Source organism: Arachis hypogaea, chromosome 13 (genome assembly GCF_003086295.3).
Source record: "Arachis hypogaea cultivar Tifrunner chromosome 13, arahy.Tifrunner.gnm2.J5K5, whole genome shotgun sequence".
NCBI lineage: Eukaryota > Viridiplantae > Streptophyta > Magnoliopsida > Fabales > Fabaceae > Arachis > Arachis hypogaea.
The window spans coordinates 59,838,879-59,857,777 of record NC_092048.1 but is presented as its reverse complement, the minus strand read 5'-3'; the positions used below and the strand labels follow the sequence as shown (position 1 = coordinate 59,857,777).

The 18,899-nt window shown below is 39.3% G+C and overlaps 1 non-coding gene across 1 annotated transcript; it reads right to left on the bottom strand.

The window, feature by feature from the left end:
- Positions 1-17,757: 17,757 nt before the first annotated feature.
- LOC112738462 (small nucleolar RNA R71) lies at positions 17,758-17,865 on the bottom strand. The gene has a single exon (XR_003169422.1). It is a non-coding gene; the product is annotated as a small nucleolar RNA R71 (small nucleolar RNA).
- Positions 17,866-18,899: the final 1,034 nt, after the last annotated feature.

The window sequence follows — 18,899 nt, the reverse complement described above, 5'->3', positions numbered from 1 at the left end:
AATCTAGCCTCATTTTTCTGTATTTTTGGGCAGTCATGGATTTTTCTGCTTTTTATTTTTTTGCCATTTTTCTTTATTTTTTTGTATGCATTTGTAATTTTTTTTTTTTGCAACATGCTTTTTCTTTTGCTTTTTGCTACTTTTTCTTACTTCAAGAATCAATTTTCAGATTTTTTCAGATTATCAATAATATTTTTCCTTTTTTCGTATTCTTTCAAGAGCCAACATTCTAAAATTTCAACTTCAAATATGCACTGTTTAATCATACATTCAGAAAACAAAAGCAAATGACACCACATTAAAATAATTAAACTAATCTTATTTTAAACTTGAAATTCATGCATCTCTCAATTCTTTTCAAATAAAAATTTTATTTAAACAAGGTGAGAGATATATGGAACATTTTACAACTTTAAGACATCAATGCAAATGATCATGCAACTAGAACAAGAGAACAGATAAATAAACAGATAGAAAATAGAAAAATAACAAGAAAGGGGTGTAAAGAGAATGAATCCACCTTTAATGGTGGCATCTAGTGCTCCTCCTTGAGGATCCAATGTGATGCTTGATCTCTTCTATATCATCCCTTTTCCTTTGTTGCTCTTCCCTTATGGTTCTTTGATCTTCTCTTATTTCATTGATGGTGGTGGCATGTCTTTGATGCTCCATCCTTCATTGCTCCATGATATTGCTCAATTATCTAAGAGAATTTTACCATTGATCTCAAAAGCTTTGGGGAGGAAAATACATCCGTTGAGGTATCTCAGGGATCTCATGATAAGGCAGATGCACAAACTCTTGTGCATGCTCTCTGGTTTGCTCTATCCACTTCTTAGTGATAGGCTTATCCTCTCCAATGGAGATATCTCCATTTATGACAATTTCAGCTAAATTGCATAGATGACAGATGAGGTGGGAGAATGCCAACCTGGAATTGGTATGAGGCTTCTAAACTACCTTGTACAATTTTTGAAGAATCACCTCATGTACTTCTACCTCAGTTCGAATCATGATGCAATGAATCATGATGGTCTGTCAATAGTTACTTCTGACCGATTGCTAGTAGGGATGATGGATCTCTAGATGAATTCCAACCATCCTCTAGCTATGGGCTTTAGGTCAACCCTTCTTAGTTGAATGGGCTTGTCTTGGGAATCCCTTTTCCACGGTGCTCCTTCCACACAGATATCTGAGAGCACTTGATCCAATCGCTGATCAAAATTGACTCTTCTAGTGTAAAGATGAGGATCTCCTTGCATTAGAGGCAAGTTGAATGCCAACCTCACACTTTCCGGGTTGAAATCTAAGATTCTTCCTCGGACCTTGGTGATCCAATTCCTTGGATTTGGGTTCACACTAGTGTCATGGTTTTAGTAACCCATGCATTAGCATAGAACTCTTGCACCATGAGAATCCCAACATTCTGAATGGGATTGGTTAGGACTTCCCAACCTCTTCTCTGGATTTCTCTTCAGATTTCTGGATACTCATTCTTCTTGAGATTGAAAGGGACCTCAGGGATCACTTTCTTCTCAGCCACTACTTTATAGAAGTGGTCTTGGTAGGATTTGGTGATGAATCTCTCTATCTCCCAAGATTCAGAGGGATTGGCTACTGCCTTTCCTTTCCTCTTTCTAGAGGAGTCTCCAACCTTGGGTGCCATGAATGGTAATGGAAAGAAAAAAGCTATGATTTTCCCACACCAAACTTAAAACTTTACCCGTCCTCGAGCAAAATTAAAGAAAGGAGAAGAAATGAAGTAGAAGAAGAAGAAAATAGAAAGATATAGAGGGAGAGAGAGGGTTCAGCTTTGTGGGTGTATTAGGGGATGAGAAGTGTGTGTATGAAGGGTAATGGAGAGGGGTATTTATAGGAGTGGGGAAGGGGTTAGTTCGGCCATAGGGTGGTTTTGGGTAGGTGGTAGTTATGATGGTTCTGGGAAATGAAATGGATGTGATTGGGCTAGGGATTTTAGGGAAGTGTGTATGGGGAAGTGTGAAAGTAGGTGGGGTTAAGTGGGGTAGGTGAAGATGCTGTGGGACCCACTAGTCCTGAGAGGCTAGGGAATCCAGATTCTTTGCTTCTCTGCACTGGCATTTGAATGCTCAGGGGCTACTCCTTGGCTGGCGTTCAACGCCAGCAATGCTGCCCATGAGGGGCGTTGAACACCCCGTGAGGGCTTCCTCACTGGCGTTCAACTTTAACACTCCATCTAGAGTGCTCTATTTTCACTGCTGTGAAATTTTGTCTCTGTTTTGACTGATGCATATGATCATGACTCTGACAACTGAAAGGAAAAACAAAGTGAAAGAAAATAAATATGGTTGAGTAAGGTTGGGTTGCCTCCCAACAAGCGCTTCTTTAACGTCACTAGCTTGACCTTTAGCTCCTTACGGAGGTGAGTATGGGCTTAGATTTTCGCCCCTGACAGTGAATTTTCTTCCGTCCTCTCATGAATGAGCTCTACATGCTCTAGAGATAGGACACGACTTACTATATGTGGTAGGACTGGATTCTTAGTGAAGACAACTCTCATGCCAGGTGAGAGGCCTTCAGTTGGGACTTTCTTGTCCCTTCAGCCTTTACGTACTTTCTTTTTAGCACCTTTGTGCTTAGAACTTGTTGAGGGCTGCCCAACACCAAACTTAGAATTGATGTTTGGGGGCTCTGTAAAGCTCTGCACAGAAAGAGAGGGTTGGCACACTAGGTGTTGCACAGTTATCTCTCTTTTAGAGGGAGAATTGGGATGAGGCATCTTGAATAAGATGTGATCCTTTCCTAATTGTAGGGTCAATTCTCCCTTAGCCACATTAATGATAGCATTAGCTTTGGCTAGGAAAGGTCTTCTAAGGATGACACAATCATCCTCATCCTCTTCTATGTCCAAGACAATGAAGTTTGCAGGGATGTAGTAGTTTTCAAATTTAACCAAGACATCCTCTACTAAGCCATATGGCTTCTTCATGGTCTTGTCTCCCATCTCTTATGAGATGTGTGCAGCTTGTACCTCAAGGATTCCCAACTTCTCCATTACAGAGAGTGGCATGAGGTTAATACTTGACCCTAGGTCACACAGAGCCTTTTCAAAGGTCATAGTGCCTATAGTGTAAGGAATCAGAAAGCGTCCAGGATCTGGAAGCTTTCTGAGGTAGCTCTTGTTGAACCAAAGCATGGAGTTCTTTGGTGAGCAGTGGAGGCTCTTCCTCTAAGGGCTTTGTACAAAATAACTTAGCATTCAGCTTCATAAGAGCTCCTAGGTAATGAGCAACTTGCTCTTTCCTAGTGTCTTTATCCTCATCTGAGGATGAGTAGTCATCAGAACTCATGCACTACAGCAGTGCATTCAAAGGAACCTCTATGGTCTTTATGGTTTCCTTTGGTTCTGGGCTAGAGGGTTCTAGAATAGGCTTCAAACACTCAAGGGGTGTGCATTCACTGCCGTTCAACGCCAGCTCTGTCAGCTTATTGGGTGTTGAACGCCCTTGCTGTTCACTGAAGAACTGAAGATTGATGGTTTAGATGTTATAGTAAACTCTCGTTGCAAGTATAGTTACTAAACCAAGCAATCAACCTTTCTTATAAACGTTTTGGTTGTCACAAGTAACAAACCCCTTTAAAATTGATAATCGAGTATTTAAACCTTGGCTCGTCTTCTTAAGGAACTGCAGGGAAGTATGTTCTTATTATTAGTTATGAAGATTGTAAATTGGGGTTTTGAAAGTAGGGAGAAAGTAATTTAAATTGCAATTAAAATAAGTAAATGACTGTAAAAATAAACTTTTGGCAAGGTATGAGAAATTGGAAGTCCTATCCTAGTTATCCTTATCAATGGAGATGAGAATTGAATCTTAATCCCACTTAGTTAGCCTTTACTAAAGCAAGGGAGGTCAAGTGGACTAATTAGTTTGATCTTCAGGTTCTGGTTAATTCCTAAGAAAGGACTGGAATTATTGAAGTTCAATTCAATTAGCAAAGATAACAATTATCGATCACATTGAGTTTGATAACTCCTGAGTTACTGATTTCTTAACCAAGACCAAAAGGGAAAAAGTAAATTTACTGGAATAAAAATGTCTTCAGATTGGAAGCAACAGTAACATAAATAAAAGAGAGCAATAATAAACTGAAATACTTCAAATAACATTAATTAAGAGAATTATCTGTAACATAGGAAAGTTCATAAATTAAATTGAGAAGATAATAAAAAGGAAAGTTGAACCTGATAAAAAGGGACAATCATGAAAGCAAGAAAAATCCTAAATTTTAAATCCTAATCCTAAGAGAGAGAGAGGAGAGAACCTCTCTCTAAGAACTACATCTAAATCATGAAAAGTAACTAATTGGAGACTCTCCCTGAATGGATGCATTCCCCTACTTCATAACCTCTGATCTGTGCCTTCTGGACTTGGATTTGGGCCAAAAAGGGCTTCAGAAATCGCTGGGAGCGTTTTCTATAATTTCTGGTGCGTGGTCTCTGTCACGCGTCTGCGTGGGTCACGCGGTCGCGTCATCTGGTGTTTTCCTTATCACACGTTCGCTTCGGTCATGCGTCCGCGTCATCTACGTTCTGCTCAAGGCGCGCGTTCGCGTCATTCACGCGTTCGCGTCGCGCTCTCTTCGCGCCAGGCATGCGGTCGCGTCGTCCATGCGTTCGCGTCGCTGCCAGTTTCTTCAAAAACTCCATTTTGTGCTTTCCTTCCATTTTTGTATGTTTCCTTTCCATCTTTTAAGTCATTCCTGCCTTTAGAATATCTGAAACTACTCAACACACAAATCACGGCATCGAATGGTAATAAAGGGTAATTAAAATTAATTATTCTTAAAGCATAGAAAACATGTTTTTCACATACATCACATAATAAGGAAGGGAAAGTAAAACCATGCAATTAACATGAATAAGTGAGTGAAGGATTGAATAAATCACTTAAATTGGGCACAAAATATATCATAAAATATGGGTTTATCAACCTCCCCATACTTAAACAATAGCATATCCTCATGCTAAATCCAAGATAAAGAGTAAGGTTAAAGTTAAAGTGGTGGAATCTCATGCAATGCAATCTATTCTAAATGCAACTACCTAAATGAATCATACAATTCTAATTGTCATTCACTTGTATATAAAACTTACATGTAGTTGAATTAATTCACTTTCTCAAGGAATCATATATGCATAGCCAAACCTTAGATACTGTAAAGCACTTTTACAATTGAGATGGGAAAGAAAAATATTGTACAAACTTGCAAGACAATTAACAATTTAAGCGGAGATATATGTTGATGAGCTATTGAACCCTCGCTGGATTTGTGTTTACTCTCTAGTCACTCAGTGTTTATTGGGTTAATCATTCCATTCTTCTTTTTATCCTTACTTTCTATAACTTTTTTCTTCATCTAACCAACAACAATTACAGAATACAGACATACGAAAATCATGAGGTCTTTATTTAAGGTTGTAATGGGGCCAAGGTAAAGGTAAGGGTATATGTATAAGGCTAAGTGAGCTAATAAGTGAATCCTTGATTAGTCTAAGATCTCACTTAACATACATATTTTGTAATTCGAAGGTTTCTTTACCTATTTACCCAAAATTTTTTTCACTTTGTATTGCAAGCTCATATATTAACTTTAACTTTTGTCCCATGTGCATTGATTCCTTTATTTTGCAATTGGGGAATTTTTCGTATCCCCTTTATAAAAATATTTTTTTCTTAATGCACATGGTAATTTAATTGTTTTGATTTCACATGAGCATGCTTCCCAAAACTTTTATTTTGAAATGTCTTTATTCTTTTTAACTTTCTACCTTTGTTTCTATAGTCCATGTTCCCATAAGGTTCCCCACACTTAAACAATACACAATTTCTATCTTAAGCTAACCAAGGATTCAACTTGGGATTTTTATTTTGTTTTTCTGCTTAAGGCTAGTATTGTGGTTTATAGAACAAGAGGGGATTAAAAGCTCAAGGGGCTAACAAGGGTGATGTAAAAGGTAGGATAATTTTGGGATAAGTGAGCTAGAATCAAACAATGGCCTCAATCACTTTTTTGGTATGTATCTATATTCTATAATTGGACATATAGATTAAAACAAAGTAAAGAACATTAGAATAAAAAAGAAGGGCGAAACACACAGGAATAAAATATTATGGTTTGAATGTAACCATACAATTAAGCTCAAAACTCACAGGCTGTGTGTTCTCTAGCTCAAAAATCATATCTCAGTTATATATGTCATGCAAGTGAAAAATTAAGAGTTCCCATTATTCTCAATGTAAACCTTAGGGTGGCTTTAAAGTTTTAGTGTTTCTCCTTGATGAAATATTGTTAACTAACTAACATGTAATGCTATATATACAAGGTGTGGATTGTTTTTATATTAAAGTCTCTAGTTTACTTCCTTTTTATTTTCAATTTAAACCAAACTATCATATACTAAAAGGGTAAACTATACTAACTAATCCACATATTCTATAACTAATAAGTTAGAATTGTAACTAAACTAACTGGCTAAATATAAACTAAAGTGTAAAATGCAGAAATAGAGTAAAAATACATGAAAAGAGCAATGTATAAGTACTGAGAAATAAAAATAAAGATAAAAATACAGAAAAATAACAAAATAAAATAAAAAGAGTCTGTAGTGGTTCACCAAAAAATACGCCAGAGATGGCGACCTCCCCACACTTAATATAAAGCATCGTCCTCGATGCTCACTCAAGCAGGGTGTGAAGGAGTGTCATCACTGGAAGGATGGGGGGCTGGAGTCTCTGTAGTGGTGGTCTGAGGATCTGTCTGCTACAGAGGAGGTGCTGACTGTATAGGAACCGCTGGGTCTGCAGCCTGAATCTGATGCGGGGCCTCCTGCTGTGATGCAACCTACTCCGGGCCTGCCTGCTCAGCCTCTCTCTGTGGATAGGTATCCTCCTCGTGTTCATCCGCCTCCTCCTCAGATGGCTCTGATGGTGTGTCAGGCTCGGAGGGGATGTCGCCAGATTGTATCATCAGCTTTAGGTGCTCATAGCGTCGCTTACTGCGACGCTTAGATCTCTCATATCGGCGCCGGTTGCGGTGCTCCATCTGGTCTAGCTGCTGAAATAGGCGGTGCACAAGGTGATAAACTGGCTCTGAGGTAGGTGGAGGTGCAGTGGTGGTAGCTGGGGTAGTAGTAGATGAAGAGGGGCCAGCTGAAGGTGTGGCTATCTCATCAGGGGCGGTGAGGAATGGTGGTCTGTAGCCCAAAGCCAGAAAGTTCCTGCTGTGAGGGATAATCTTCTTGCATTCTGCAGCAGATGGCTTCTCATCAGTATCCTCCCAAGGCACATTAGCTCGACGGCCGAGCTGGATGATCAGATATGGAAAGGGGAGAGTGCCTCTGACGTGGACCCTGGCCATGTAGTACCGGATGAAACGTGGCAGGTATAGGTCCTTACCCTCCATCACACACCATAGGAGGGTGATCATAGCGGCAGGTAGCTCCGTCTCGTGAGTACTCGGCATAACAAAGTTGCTCAAGATCTGGTGCCAGAGCCGAGCCTCATCATTTAAGTATATCCGCTTGATTCCCTTAGGCATGGTGGTGTTCTGACCCATGACCCATGGGACAGTCGGGTCAAGGGCAATCCTTGCCTTGACCGTATCCCAGTCAAACTTCATGAAGCGCATGTCCTCCTCAGCCTTTTGGTAACCATCAAGCTAATCGGATTTAGGCTGAAGCTTCAGAATATCCTCAATGGCCCCTTCAGTGACCAGTATCTGCTTCCCTCTTAGGTTCACTGCATCTAGGGAAGTTTTGAAGTAATTGTAGTAAAACTCTCTTACCCAAAAAGCATTGACCTCTGTCAGGTTTCTCTCCAGAAAGAACCAGCCTCTTTGTTTGATTTGATCGGAGGTGTATTGCTGGAGTTCTTCCGGAATTTTCAGAGTCCGCTCCAGGTACAGATTTCTGGAAGTTGCAAACACCGGATACTGTAGCTCGCAGTATCTGTTTGCAAACTTAGTGGGATCAGTGGCAGGGAGTAGCTGGTCAGCCTTCTCCTGTGGGGTAAAGTGTTTCTCTCGCCAGGAGTCATCATGCATGATGTCCAGGATGGACATAGAGGATTCTCCTCTTTTTTGTTTGCCAGTTGTTGCCTTTTCTTTTCCTTTTCTTTGAGTGTCAGACATCCTGAAAAATAGAAATCTATGAGATAATAAAAACAGGAAAACAAGTAGGTAAATAACAAAATAAGCAAAAAGTGGCAAAGGAGTAGTAGAATAATTAAATGAGTTGAAGAATTGTGCGTTTTGGATTGGTTCGGGAATAAAAAGCTGAGATGAAAAATTTCAATCCAAAAAGTAATAGAATTCATGTTAATTAGGAAAAACCATAAACATGCCTTGAGTTAAAAAGTAGAAGTGAAGAGTGAGTCAAAAAGCAGAGGGGGTGGTTAGAAAGTCAAAGGTGGTTTTAAATTGAAAAAGAGGTTAGAAATAAAAAATCAGTGAGTTAGTAAAAAGAAAGTTAGAGTAAGTGGCATGATGAACAGTTTCTAAGTAACAAGAATTTACAATTATAAGCAACAGTTAACTCATATTCAAACAAGGAAATCAAGTTGATGATCATTCATATAGATATGGAAATAGCAAAACTGGAATTGAATCATCAAAAATGCAATTAATTAACCAGGAAATCGAAAAGAATAAGAAAGCTTGCCCTTGGATTCATAAATTGGTTTGGTAAAAGTTGAGTAAAGTAGAATGCAAATTGCCAAAACCAAAACATGAAGGAAAATCAGAACAGTTTACAGAAAATTGGACATCACTCCGACTAAAATTGGATGTTTCCAGAAAATAAACAGCAAGCAGAATAGTTCATATGAATTAAAATACAGCTTCAAATACAGATACGGAATATGAACATGAAAAGGCAGTATAAAAAAAGCAGTATGCAACAGTAAAGAACAACATATGAACAGTAACAACATAAGAATTGCGAAATTGATAAAACAAGAAGCAAGAACAGCGCAATTAAACAGGCCTAAATCCACTAACCACATCCTAGTCTACATAACAACCTAGAATCCACTACAAACATGCATATCTAACTAGCCTAATGTTGAACGTAAATGGAAAAAATAAATATGCAATTAATTATGAATTGAAAGAGCGGCATATGGCGGAACCTGGTAGGCGTATGAATGAAAGTAGGGCAGAGAGATGGTAGGGGGTGGTGGTGGTGGTGACTGACGTGGCGGTGCAGGCGGTTGGCGCGGCGGTGGTGGCTGTCCGGTGGTAGGGGGTTCGGATAGGGGTAATGGGAGGGGTAGGGGTTAAGGGGGAAGGATGGGAGGGGGTGTGGGTGGTGGTGGAAGGCGTGGTTGTGATGGCGCGGTGGTGGTGGCTGTGCGGCAGAGGGAGCAGTGGTGGTGGATGGGGGAAGAGAAGAGAAAGGGAAGAAAGAGAGGGAAGGGAGAAAAAAAGGGGGGGGTGGCGTCGCGGTCGTGGTTGGGAGGCGAGGGTGGTGCGGCAGTTGAAGGTGGCTGGCTGGGGGTGGTGGTGGTTGGGGGTGCGTTGCAGAGAAGGGAGGGAGAATAAGGGGTTTGGGAGGGGGCGCGACAGGGTAGGGTTTTGCGTCACTGGAGGGTTAATGAATTTGAATCCACGCGATCGCGTGGAGCACGCAGTCGCATGGCTGGGGTGGAATGGGGGTTGACGCGATCGCGTGGGTGGCGCGATCGCATGGAATGGGTAAAAGGTTGAATGACGCGATCACGTGAGGCATGCGATCGCGTCACTGGAAATTGCGCTAAACGCACAATTCTAGCGTCGTTTCAGCGCAACTCTCTGTCTCCACTGGGGTGTCATGATATCCGCGCGATGCGAACGCGTCGCTCACGCTATCGCGTGGCATGGGTGTTGTGCAAGTGACGCGATCACGTCAGGGACGCGACCGCGTGGGTCGTTTTGTGCGAAACGCACAACAGCCGCACGATTCCTGCCCAACTTTCTGGGCATTGGATCTTTATGCCGATTTCCAGATCACGCTGCCGCGTGAATGACGCGGACGCATGGGAGGTGGTTTTCGCAACTGACGCGATCGCATGAGCAATGCGGTCGCGTCACACGCCCTTTTTTTTTATTATATGTATATATGCAATTATGCAATTATGCAATATGCAATGCTAATAAATAATATTCAGGTTCAATTGAAAAAGAATAAAAATAAATAACAAGAAATAAAATTGAAAAAAGAAACGACCATACCATGGTGGGTTGTCTCCCACCTAGCACTTTTAGTTAAAGTCCTTAAGTTGGACATTGGATGAGCTTCCTGTTATGGTGGCTTATGCTTAAATTCATCCAGAAATCTCCACCAATGCTTGGAATGCCAATAGCCTCCGGGGTCCCAAACTAGGCATGTAAAGCTTCTGAGTAGCTTCAAATAGATTCTCAGGCTCCCGGGGTGACGAATGTCAGAATAGATTCCAGGATCCCAAACTTTGCTTTTAAATCCTTCTCCGTCTTGATCTATATTTTTCCATCTGGGCAGTTTAGAAAGTAGATTCTCACCAAGATAACCGAACGTTTTCCAAGATCCGTTCGATTGAAATGATGCCAATCCGTGCACTTCGAGTTGAAGCATGGAACCTTATTGAACCTTGTGCACCAACTCTGAGTGCGAGCCATTTCCCTCTTACTCTTAAAGCCGCAGAGAGCTCTGAGCTGGCCATCTGTTTCAAGCAAACCATATTCAAGTGGAAAAGTAAAGTTAAAGGTGAAGGATTGTACCCACTTGAAGCTTGTATTAGGTGGTAATGGCCTCGGGGTAGGTGTTTCCAGTGGTTCTGTAAGCTCTACTCCCTTGTGATCTTCTGTGAATTTCTCCACTTCCTGGCAGAATTCTTCAAATGCAACATCGTCCTGATCAAAGTCTTCTATGTCTTCTGCATCACTCAAGTCATAAGCTGGAGGTTGAGAGAAATCTACCTCGACGTCATCTTCGTATTCACTTGGATAAGGTTCTTCAGGCTCAAGGAATTCAGTTGCGGATGCAAGTTCATTACTAGGAGAACTTGACTTGTGACTACCATCATCAAGGAAACTTGCTTCTTGGATTATTCCGTCTAGTTCTTCATAGAAGACTTGCCTTGGGGGTTGTGCACTATCCTCCTTAGCATCAATTGTAACGTCCTTGACAGAATTATCCACAATTCTGGATTCCCATGGAAGTTCAGCGTCTCCTAAGTCTTCAACCAACTCTTCTTCTTCTATAATGACAGCTTCCTCTACTTGTTCCAGTACGAAGTCATGCTCTGTTCTGTCCACTGGAGTTTCTAGTATCTCCTTCATGCTACGCTCTTCATTAGATTGTCCACATGGGGTTGTGGAAGGTTCTTGAATGTTCGAACGTCTAGAAGATAATTGATTTATTGCTTGCTCCAGTTGATGAAGGGTTGTTTGAAGTTGATCTACTGTTTTCTTGAGGCGAACCTGTGATTCTGGAGGTGATGGATTTGGATATGGTACATAGGGAAGTGGTGGTGTTTGGGAGTAATCGGATTGGGATTGGGGTAAATAAGGATCATATGGTAGTGAATGGTGAAAAGGTGCTTGTGAGTGTGGCAGTTCAAAGCTACGTTGAGAGGGTGGTCTATAGGCACAGGGTGGGGCTTGTTGGTAGTTACAAGGTTGTCCACCATATCTTTCAGCTTGGTATGCATTGTAGAATGGCCTTTGTCCATGATATATTGGAGGGTGTTATTGCCTAAAGGGTTGATCAAATCCTCTTGGCTCCATCCATCTTTGATCTCTCTGACCTTGATGCATATTCCTGTTATAGCTTTCACTCCTTTCAACAATATTAAAACCAAACTCAAAGCGAGAGGGGTGAGAATTCATAGTAGCTAATAAAAATTAAAAAGCAAAAATAAAAATAGATAAACAGGCAAAATAAAATATTTACAATAACCAATAATAAGGCACACGTTTGCAGTTCCCCGGCAACGGTGCCATTTTGAAGAACTGAAGATTGATGGTTTAGAAGTTATAGTAAACTCTCGTTGCAAGTATAGTTACTAAACCAAGCAATCAACCTTTCTTACAAACGTTTTGGTTGTCACAAGTAACAAACCCCTTTAAAATTGATAACCGAGTATTTAAACCTCGGGTCGTCTTCTCAAGGAACTGCAGGGAAGTATGTTCTTATTATTAGTTATGCAGATTGTAAATTGGGGTTTTGAAAGTAGGGAGCAAGTAATTTAAATTACAATTAAAATAAGTAAATGACTGTAAAATAAACTTTTGGCAAGGTATGAGAAATTGGAAGTCCTATCCTAGTTATCCTTATCAATGGAGATGAGAATTGAATCTTAATCCCACTTAGTTAGCCTTTACTAAAGCAAGGGAAGGTCAAGTGGACTAATTAGTTTGATCTTCAGGTTCTGGTCAATTCCTAAGAAAGGACTGGAATTATTGAAGTTTAATTCAATTAGCAAATATAACAATTATCGATCACGTTGAGTTTGATAACTCCTGAGTTACTGATTTCTTAACCAAGACCAAAAGGGAAAAAGTAAATTTACTGGAATAAAAATGTCTTCAGATTGAAAGCAACAGTAACATAAATAAAAGAGAGCAATAATAAACTGAAATACTTCAAATAACATTAATTAAGAGAATTATCTGTAACATAGGAAAGTTCATAAATTAAATTGAGAAGATAATAAAAAGAAAAGTTGAACCTGATAAAAAGGGACAATCATGAAAGCAAGAAAAATCCTAAATTCTAAATCCTAATCCTAAGAGAGAGGAGAGAATCTCTCGCTAAAAACTACATCTAAATCATGAAAAGTAACTAATTGGAGACTCTCCATGAATGGATGCATTCCCCCCCCTTCATAACCTCTGATCTGTGCCTTCTGGACTTGGATTTGGGCCAAAAAGGGCTTCAGAAATCGCTGAGAGCATTTTCTGTAATTTCTGGTGTGTGGCCTCTGTCACGCGTCCGTGTGGGTCACGCGGTCGCGTCATCTGGTGTTTTCCTTATCACGCGTTCGCTTCGGCCATGCGTCCGCGTCATCTACGTTCTGCTCAAGGCGTGCGTTCGCGTCATTCACGCGTTCGCGTCGCGCTCTTTTCGCGCCAAGCATGCGGCCGCGTCGTCCATGCGTTCGCGTCGCTGCCAGTTTCTTCAAAAACTCCATTTTGTGCTTTCCTTCCATTTTTGTATGTTTCCTTTCCATCCTTTAAGTCATTCTTGCCTTTAGAATATCTGAAACTACTCAACACACAAATCACGGCATCAAATGGTAATAAAGGGTAATTAAAAATAATTATTCTTAAAGCATAGAAAACATGTTTTTCACATACATCACAGAATAAGGAAGGGAAAGTAAAACCATGCAATTAACATGAATAAGTGAGTGAAGGATTGAATAAATTACTTAAATTGGGCACAAAATATATCATAAAATATGGGTTTATCATTCACCCATACTGGCGTTAAACGCCAGTCCATCTAGCATTCTGGGCGTTGAACGCCCAACAGGGATGTCCGTGCTGGCGTTGAACGCCAGCTTCCTTGGGTGAGTGGGCATTGAACGCCCAGTGAGGGGTTCCTCACTGGCATTCAACACCAGAAAGCCTGGGTGTTTGGGCGTTGAACGCCCAGCCAGTGCTCCTTGGCTGGCGTTCAACGCCAACTTTTCTGCCAGGATGGGCGTTAAACGCCCCGTGAGGGGTTCCTTACTGGCGTTTAACGCCAGGCTTGCTGCCATTGTGGGCGTTGAATTCCCAGTGAAGGCTTCTTCACTGGTGTTCAATGCCACCCTATTCTCCTCTAATTCGGCCTCTACCTCCATGGTTATAACCTTGCACTCTTCTCTTGGATTCACCTCAGTATTACTAGGAAGAGTGTCTGAAGGAGTCTTAGGGATCCTCTTGCTCAGTTGACCAACTTGTACTTCTAAGTTTCTAATGGAGGACCTTGTTTCATTAATGAAACTATGAGTAGTCTTAGAGAGGCTAGAAACCAGAGTTACTAAGTCAGAAGGCTTTGTGATGAGCGGATAATTTATATGCTTTTTGGCATTGTTTTTACATAGTTTTTAGTACAATTTAGTTAGTTTTTAGTATATTTTTATTAGTTTTTAAATAAAAATCACATTTCTGGACTTTACTATGAGTTTGTGTGTTTTTCTATGATTTCAGGTATTTTCTGGCTGAAATTGAGGGACTTGAGCAAAAATCAGATTCAGAGGTTGAAGAAGGACTACAGATGCTGTTGGATTCTGACCTCCCTGCACTTAAAATGGATTTTCTAGAGCTACAGAACTCAAAATAGTCCATACTTTGGTCGAGTTTAGATGACGCAAACTGGTGTTCAACGCAAGTTCCGTGCTGCATTCTGGAGTTAAACGCCAGAAACAGGTTGCAAAGTGGAGTTAAACGCCAGAAACAGGTTACAAACTGGCGTTCAACTCCAAGAGAAGTCTCTACACGTGTAAAGGTCAATGCTCAGCCCAAGCACACACCAAGTGGGCCCTAGAAGTGGATTTCTTCATCATTTACTCATTTCTGTAACCCTAGTAACTAGTTTATTGTAAATAGAACTTTTTACTATTGTATTTGGATTTTTTGAACATCTTTGGATTATCTTTAGTTTCATCTTTAGATCACGTTTGGGGACTGGCCATTTGGCCATGCCTGGACCTTCATCACTTATGTATTTTCAATGATAGAGTTTTTACACACCATAGATTAAGGTGTGGAGCTCTGCTGTTCCTCATGAATTAATGCAAAGTACTATTGTTTTTCTATTCAATTCAAGCTTATTCCTATTCTAAGATATCTATTCGCACCCAAGAACATGATGAATGTGATGATTATGTGACGCTCATCATCATTCTCACTCATGAACGCGTGCCTAACAAACACTTTCGTTCTACATGCAAACAAGATAGAATGAGTATCTCTTAGATATCTAATACATAGGACCGAGTCCGAGATATTAGAATCTTCGTAGTATAAGTTAGAACCCATGGATGGCCATTCCTGAGATCCGGAAAGTCTAAACCTTGTCTGTGGTATTCCGAGTAGGATCTGGGAAGGGATGGCTGTGACGAGCTTCAAACTCGTGAGTGCTGGGCGTAGTGACAGACGCAAAAGGATAGTAAATCCTATTCCGGTATGATCGAGAACCAACAGATGAATAGCCATGCAGTGACAGCGCATTGGACCATTTTCACAGAGAGGATGGAATGTAGCCATTGACAATGGTGATGCCCTACATAAAGCTTGCCATGGAAAGGAGTAGGAATGATTGGATGAAGACAGCAGGAAAGCAAAGGTTCAGAGGAACAAAAGCATCTCTATACGCTTATCTGAAATTCTCACCAATGAATTACATAAGTATCTCTATCCTAGTTTATGTTTTAATTATCTTTTAATTATTAAAACTCTATAACCTTTTGAATCTGCCTGACTGAGATTTACAAGGTGACCATAGCTTGCTTCAAGCCGACAATCTCCGTGGGATCGACCCTTACTCACGTAAGGTTTATTACTTGGACGACCCTGTGCACTTGCTAGTTAGTTGTATCGAAATTGTGAAAAAGAACTAAAATTATGAACGTGCGTATTAAGTTTTTTAGCGCCGTTACCAAGGAATGAACGATCACGATTTCGTGCACCAAGTTTTTGGCGCCATTGCCGGGGATTGTTCGAGTTTGGACAACTGACGGTTCATCTTGTTGCTCAGATTAGGTAATTTTATTTTAATTTTAAGCTTTTTATTTCTTAGTTTCAAAAAAAAATATAATAATTTCTTATTTTTCGTTTTTCCCAATTAATTTTCAAAAAAAAAAAAATTTTATAAAATCATAAAATCAAAAATATTTTGTGTTTCTTGTTTGTGTTTAGAGTCAAGTTTTAAGTTTGGTGTCAATTGCATCTTTTTAATTTTCTAAAAAAATTTATTTTCGAAAATTTTATGCATTGCATTCTTCATGTTCTTCAAGTTGTTCTTGGCCAGTCTTCTTGTTTGATCTTCATATTTTCTTGTTTTGTGTCTTTTCTTGTTTTTCATATGCATTCTTGAAACATTAATGTCTAAAGAATAAAAATTTTTAAGTTTGGTGTCTTGCATGTTTTCTTTTCTTGAAAATTTTTCAAAAATAAGTTCTTGGTGTTCATCTTGACATTCAAAGTGTTCTTGGTGTTCATCTTGACATTCATAGTGTTCTTGCATGCATCACATGTTTTGATCCAAAAATTTCATGCATTGAGTCTTGATGTTTTTCTCTTTCATCATTAAAAATTCAAAAAATCAAAAAAATATCTTTCCCTTATTCTATCATAAAATTTCGAAAATTTGGGTTGACTTTTTCAAAAAATTTTCAAAATTAGTTGTTTCTTATGAGTCAAATCAAATTTTCATTTTAAAAACTCTATCTTTTTCAAATATTTTTCAAAAAAATCAAATCTTTTTCATTTTTCTTTCATAATTTTCGAAAATTTCAAATTGATTTTCAAAAATCTTTTTCTTATTTCTATTTCATATTTTCGAATTTAATACTAACAATTAATGTGATTGATTCAAAAATATTAAGTTGTTACTTGCCTATTAAGAAATGTTCAATCTTTAAATTTTAAAATCATATCTTTTAATTTCTTGTTAGTCAAGTAATTAACTTTAATTTTCAAAATCAAATCTTTTTAAATTTTTTCAAATCTTTTTCAAAATAAATTTCAATCACATCTTTTTCAAAATCAATTTCAAAATCTTTTCTAACTTCTTATCTTTTCAAATTTGATTTTCAAATCTTTTTCAATTAACCACTTAACTTTTTGATTGATTCTTATCTTTTTCAAAACTACCTAACTAATTCTCTCTCTCTAATTTTCGAAAATCCATTCCCTCTTTTTCAAAATTCCCTTTTTTTAACCAATTGTTTTAATTTTTAATTTAATTTGATTTCAATTTTAATTTTCGAAGTTTAACTTTAAATTTTATTTTTTAATTTAATTAATTTTCGAAATTTCCTCTCTCTCATCTCCTTCTATTTATTTATTCATCTACTAACACTTCTCTTCCACCCAAAATTTGAACCCCATCTTCCGCTCCGTGTTCGAATTTTACCTATTCTCCTTCTTACATTCTTCTCTTCTTATACTTGCATAAGGAATCTCTATACTATGACATAGAGGATTCCATATTTTCTTTTCTGTTTTCTTCTTTTTCATATGAGCAGGAACAAGGATAAGAATATTCTTGTTGAGGCTGATCCTGAACCTGAAAGGACTCTGAAGAGGAAGCTAAGGGAAGCTAAAGCACAACTCTCTGGAGAAAATCTGACAGAAATTTTCGAAAAAGAAGGAGACATGGCCGAAAATAATAACAATGCAAGGAAGATGCTTGGTGACTTTACTGCACCAAATTCTAATTTACATGGAAGAAGCATCTCAATTCCTGCCATTGGAGCAAACAAATTTGAGCTTAAACCTCAATTAGTTTCTCTGATGCAACAGAACTGCAAGTTTCATTGACTTCCATTTGAAGATCCTTTTCAGTTCTTAACTGAATTCTTACAGATCTGTGATACTGTTAAGACCAATGGGGTTGATCCCGAGGTTTACAGGCTTATGCTTTTCCCATTTGCTGTAAGAGACAGAGCTAGAATATGGTTGGATTCTCAACCTACGGATAGCCTAAACTCTTGGGATAAGCTGGTCATAGCTTTTTTAGCCAAGTTCTTTCCTCCTCAAAAGCTTAGTAAGCTTAGAGTGGATGTTCAAATCTTCAAACAGAAAGAAGGTGAATCCCTCTATGAAGCTTGGGAGAGATACAAGGAACTGACCAAAAAGTGTCCTTCTGACATGCTTTCAGAATGGACCATCCTGGATATATTCTATGATGGTCTATCTGAGCTATCAAAGATGTCACTGGACCATTCTGTTGGTGGATCCATTCACCTAAAGAAAATGCCTGCAGAAGCTCAAGAACTCATTGACATGGTTGCAAATAACCAGTTCATGTATACTTCTGAAAGGAATCCTGTGAATAATGGGACGCCTATGAGGAAGGGAGTTCTTGAAATTGATACTCTGAATGCCATATTGGCTCAGAATAAAATATTGACTCAGCAAGTCAATATGATCTCTCAGAGTCTGAATGGATTGAAGGAATCATCCAACAGTACTAAAGAGGCATCTTCTGAAGAAGAAGTTTATGATCCTGAGAACCTTGCAATAGCAGAGGTGAATTACATGGGTGAACCCTATGGAAATACCTATAATCCCTCATGGAGGAATCATCCAAATTTCTCATGGAAGGATCAACAAAAGCCTCAACAAGGCTTTAATAATGGTGGAAGAAACAGGTTTAGCAATAGCAAGCCTTTTCCATCATCCACTTAGCAACAGACAGAGAATTCTGAGCAGAATCCATCTAGCTTAGCAAATATAGTCTCTGATCTATCTAAGGCCACTTTAATTTTCATGAATGAAACAAGGTCCTCCATTAGAAATTTGGAGGCACAAGTGGGCCAGCTGAGTAAAAGAGTCACTGAAACTCCTCCTAGTACTCTCCCAAGCAATACAGAAGAGAATCCAAAAAGAGAGTGCAAGGCCATTGATTTAACCATCATGGCCGAACCTACAAGGGAGGGAGAGGACGTGAATCCCAGTGAGGAAGACCTCCTGGGACGTCCAGTGATCAACAAGGAGTTTTCCTCTGAGGAACCAAAGAAATCTGAGGCTCATCTAGAGACCATAGAGATTCTATTGAACCTCCTTATGCCATTCATGAGCTCTGATGAGTATTCTTCTTCTGAAGAGAATAAAGATGTCACTGAAGAGCAAGTTGCCAAGTACCTTGGTGCAATCATGAAGCTGAATGCCAAATTATTTGGTAATGA